We start from the raw sequence: 5,409 nt of genomic DNA, 5'->3' as shown, positions 1-5,409 counted from the left end.
GGGATTGGTTTCTTGCCTGCATTTCATGTCTTTGTAGTGTTTACTGCAAGGCTGCAGTTCTAAACCCCTCTTCACTGAGCAGTAATGTGACTGCAGCTTGGCCTCAAAAGGCCTGAGCTAGTGAGACCCCTTGTCTTCTGTTCAGACTGCTGTGGTCTCCTTTTTGCAGCTATGCCCCCAGTGACTGGCTGCTTTATATGAACAAGTCTGAAAAGCTCAGCAGGAAGTCTGTACATGGTGAGCTGACTAATACAAACAATGCAGAAAGTTTAACCTCTAAAGCCCCCGTTACGCACTGCGATATCGCTAGCAATATCGCTGTAAAGTCACCGATTTTGTGACGTTGCAGCGATATTGCTAGCGATATCGCTGTCTGATACTTACCTCCGACCGGCTCCCCCGCTGGTTATCGCTGATCGCGCGAGAAGCTGCTGCTGGACCATTCCTCGTCGGTCACTTCCTGCGGCGCTTCCTGCTGTGACGACGAGCGACGCGTGGAGCCGGGCGGGAGGACGCAGGATCGCCGCGTCTGACAGGTAAGTAGCGATCCCCGTCCCCTGCGATGTCGCTGGTGAGATCTGCCTGTGTGGCAGCTCACTAGCGACCACCTAGCGATTCACCAGCGATCCTGACCGCGTCATATCGCTGGTCGGGATCGCTGGTGAGTCGCTAGGTGTAACGGTACCCTTAGTGACAGCCATTTTGCAGCTTAATGACCTGGCCAATTTTTACAATTCTGATCACTGTCACTTTATGAGGTTACAACTCTGGAACGCTTTAACGGATCCCGGTGATTCTGAAAATTTTTTTTTTTTTTTTTACATATTTTACTTCATGTTAGTGGTAAAATTTCTTCAATATGACTTGAGTTTAGTTATGAAAAAAACGGAAATATGGCAAATTTCTTAAATAACATTTCCCACATGTCTACTTTACATCAGCACAATTTTGGAAACAATTTTTTTTTTTTAAGGAAGTTAAGGGTTAAAAGTTTACCAGCGATTTCTCTTTTTTTCCACAAAATTTACAAAACCATTTTTTTAGGGACCACGTCTGGACCCCTCAAGGTGCTCAAAACCACATTCAAGAAGTTTATTAACCCTTTATGTTCACAGTAAATAAAGCAATGTGGAAGGAAAAAAATTAACATTTAACTTTTATTTGCAAAAAATTTACTTCAGAACCAATTTTTTTGTGTCAAAAGAGAAAATGAACCACAAAATTTGTTGTGCAATTTCTCCTGAATACGTCGATACCCCATATGTGGGGGTAAACCATTTTTTGGGCGCACGGCAGAGCTCACAAGGGAAGGAGCGCCGTTTGACTTTTTCAATACTGAATTGGCTGGAATTGAGATCGGACACCATGTTGAGTTTGAAGAGCCCCTGATGTGCCTAAACAATGGAAACCCCCAACAAGTGACCTCATTTTGAAAACTAGACCCCTTAAGGAACTTATCTAGATTTGTTGTGAGCACTTTGAACCCCCAAGTGCTTCACAGAAGTTTATAACGCAGAGCAGTGAAAATAAAAAATCATTTTTTTTTTCCCTCAAAAATGATTTTTTTTTTTTTTTTTTAGCCCTGATACTGATGGTGGTGGTTTTGGGGCAGGCTCAGGTTGAGCAGGAGAACTCACTTGGGCCATGCGCCTTGTAGGGTCACAAGATGTGTAGGGAAGGTGACCTGACGGACGGACGGACTAGTCAGAGTGAAGAAAGATAGGTTTGCACAGTGTAGGTAGGAGTCAGTGATTACAGTGGGGAAACAACTAGGAAAGTGTAGTGGACGTGCAGTACCTTGGGATGACCATTAGATGGCAGGGTGGAGTGTGAGCAAAGGACTTTACAGCAGCTTAGGGCTTTAGAAACCGTTGGTCATGGGGGGCGTGGTGACAGTTAGTGACAGTTTCAAGGAACCGGGGGAGTTATAAATACTGAGGGAGGGTTCCAGAAAGTTCCAGTCCCCAGGGGGAGCTCAAGTGACAGGAGGACTACGACAGTCTGTGCACTCTGAGGAGAATCCAGACCAGGGGGACTGAGGAGAGAGAACGTCAGGGGGGTGGTCCTGACAGGAAAGGACCGCAGTTGAGACGAGGTACTGGGTGTAAGACACCGTATGTGACACGACGACTGAGCAGTAGAAGCGCTGTTGGTTAATGGGCCTAAGGCGGCCACAGTGACGGAACTGTCAGGAGCGTCGACAGTAAAGGAGGGGACGGTGTGTGCAGACACGTCTCCAGTGTACGGTGTGAGAAGCGGCTCTGGAAACGGAGGGCCGCGAGGTGTGCCGTCAGTCGGACGGCAAGTGAAGAAATAAACTTGGACCTGTTGCACCCAGAATCTGCCTCCATCGTGTCTCTGTTGTCATCTCTGCGCGGTAAGAAGTGGGACCACCCCCCTATCACCCCCCAGCTCGGCCCGCCACCGTCTCTACATTTGGCGTAGCCGGCAGGATAGACGCCACTAATACATCATCTTCTGCGGCAGGCCTGCCTCAAAGACTGGAAAAGGACTTGGACTACTCTGTTTGGATTACAATTACCTGTGGATTACAAATGACCTACCTGTGGAATACAAATGGGAAGCGCTGTGGCGGATCTGTGTGGCCAGCAGAGGATCCGGGGCGGTACCAGGTACTGTGCAGTATGGCGGTGTTGCTTCAGCGCAGAGGAGAGGTCCGGGTGTTTGCAGTCATGTTGAATGGACTGGGACCCCCTCCAACGTATCCCAAAAGGAAGCAGTATGTGCCTGGAGATCGACGCTTCCATATATTGGACCCTGACAGGAGGGTGGAGAGGCCTGCCGACACCTCACCTCACAGAGGGAGTGGCACAGAAGAAAAACTTGGCTGCGGCTGTCTGATGCCATTCGAGTGCTGCCCAACGGACGGTATGAGACTCTGCAGGTGTCGGGGCATCGGCCGCCTAGAGTGGCAGTGGCGGCAGGGGATGGAGCTGTGCCAGAAGTCGCCCTCAGAGCCACGGGAGAGCAGCGGGATGCTGAGCTGGGGAGCGGAGCCTGAGCGGAGTCAGCGAGAACGGCCGCCACCAATACCAGCAGAGGACTTCTCAGCGGAGCCCCCGAGTTTGGGGGAAAGACCCGCGGGACAGTGGAGCGAGGGACGGAGGCTGCGGGTGAAGCCGCGTATTGATGTGATGGAGGCCGCAGCGCCGGGGAAGGTGAGAGTACCCCCGGCACCACCAGTGCCTCCGCCAGCGGCCCTCATCATTCCGCCGCAGCACGCTGCCCCCTGCGCACCGGAAGGCCTGGGTACATCGGGCCCAGTGGTGTATGCAGAGTTGTGCGAGGCCCCTGCTCAAGTCCCTGAGGTACCCCGCCTGGAGCCGCCAGTGCGGAAGTCATCCAAAGAAGACGCTGCTGCGTTCCCCCTGCTGATAGCAGCTGCGTCGTTGGAACCGGCCGTTACTCCGGCTCCATTGGAAGTAGTGGATGCGGCCTGTCCTGAGGCCGCGGTTATGCCGCTGCTGAAGTCGACTGCGGCCGACTTAGTGGGCCTTGTGATTCCAGCCTCCAAGGACCCGGTTGTCCCCATTTGCCACCTGGCCCCAGCGACTGTTGAGCCGCAAAAATCATCGGCCGCCTCTGATCCACGTCCTTCCTCGGTTAAGTCCCGCCCACCGGACTCCAGGGCTCATGCCGGACCCTCTGTTTGGGTCGCAGGAGTTATAGAGAAGAAGAGGGCCAGGGGGCAGGAAGTCTGGAACCTGCTCCATGAGAAGGGAGAGGCTGGCATGGCGGCAGCACGACCCCCGGGACAGCTCGTTTATACTAACTTGCAGAAAGGGACACTTCTTGCATTCTGGGAGTTCCACGGTTGTGGGGTCCCTTACTACTGACCACCGGAAGGAGGATTGAACTGTCAGGAGTTCGTTGCACCGTTGTGCAGATTATTAGGACAGTTGCATTTAGGAAAAAAATGTTTTTGTTGTTGTTGAACTGATGCAACTATTTTCTCTCTCTCTTTCTTTCTTCTTTCTATGTTCTTTATATACGAAATTATGTTTACCTGACAGAACGGGGATACGGAAAAGTGGAGGAGTGTCCAGGTCCAAGGAAGGGGGGGAGGAAGAAAGAGGAAATGCAATGTTATGTTATATTTTGGTTTTAAAAGTAAGAGAAAATGGAAAAAAAAATTATAAAAAAATGGGTACTTGTGCTATTATAAAGTTGTTTGATGTATAATATGCAAAGTAAAATGCAACAGGTCCGGGTAAGGGAAGGTCTGCGGGACCAAAGGAAAGTGTGAGATCCGGTAGGGATCTAAGAGTTGAGGAGGTCTAGGAGACCGGGACGCCGACCATGACATGTTATTGAAAGAAAGGAAAATGAGTTGGAAGACGTGAGAAAGACAGCCGTCCTAGGTCAGGTCCCCAACACCACGGACACCCCTGAAGAAGGAAAGGCGGGCGCCGGCAATGATCTGGTAGGTGAGTGGCCTCGATCATGGCGTACCGGATAGTGAAAGGTAACAGTAGGGGAGAGTAGGGGAAAGATACACGCCGTAGAGAGAATACGGGTGTACCTTGCCCAATTTGAAAGACGTTGTCATGTGGCGTGCGCGCTGGTGAGTAGCAGTAGGCTGCTCAGAGCATAGTGCTCCCAGTATGGTTCGGCCCCCGCAGATAGTGGGTTTGGCTCAACTTCTGGTCCGACAACAGAATGTAGGTGTAGATTCAGAACGACGAAGGCAGGGATGACTATTGTCGAGGACGACAATGGACAAAGGAAGGGGGAGTGTAGGGAAGGTGACCTGACGGACGGACGGACTAGTCAGAGTGAAGAAAGATAGGTTTGCACAGTGTAGGTAGGAGTCAGTGATTACAGTGGGGAAACAACTAGGAAAGTGTAGTGGACGTGCAGTACCTTGGGATGACCATTAGATGGCAGGGTGGAGTGTGAGCAAAGGACTTTACAGCAGCTTAGGGCTTTAGAAACCGTTGGTCATGGGGGGCGTGGTGACAGTTAGTGACAGTTTCAAGGAACCGGGGGAGTTATAAATACTGAGGGAGGGTTCCAGAAAGTTCCAGTCCCCAGGGGGAGCTCAAGTGACAGGAGGACTACGACAGTCTGTGCACTCTGAGGAGAATCCAGACCAGGGGGACTGAGGAGAGAGAACGTCAGGGGGGTGGTCCTGACAGGAAAGGACCGCAGTTGAGACGAGGTACTGGGTGTAAGACACCGTATGTGACACGACGACTGAGCAGTAGAAGCGCTGTTGGTTAATGGGCCTAAGGCGGCCACAGTGACGGAACTGTCAGGAGCGTCGACAGTAAAGGAGGGGACGGTGTGTGCAGACACGTCTCCAGTGTACGGTGTGAGAAGCGGCTCTGGAAACGGAGGGCCGCGAGGTGTGCCGTCAGTCGGACGGCAAGTGAAGAAATAAACTTG

Source organism: Dendrobates tinctorius, unplaced genomic scaffold (assembly GCF_039654945.1).
Source record: "Dendrobates tinctorius isolate UK_male_01 unplaced genomic scaffold, ASM3965494v1 ptg000107l, whole genome shotgun sequence".
NCBI classification, from domain to species: domain Eukaryota; kingdom Metazoa; phylum Chordata; class Amphibia; order Anura; family Dendrobatidae; genus Dendrobates; species Dendrobates tinctorius.
The sequence above is the reverse complement of the archived record's forward strand: the minus strand, read 5'-3'. Positions refer to the sequence as shown.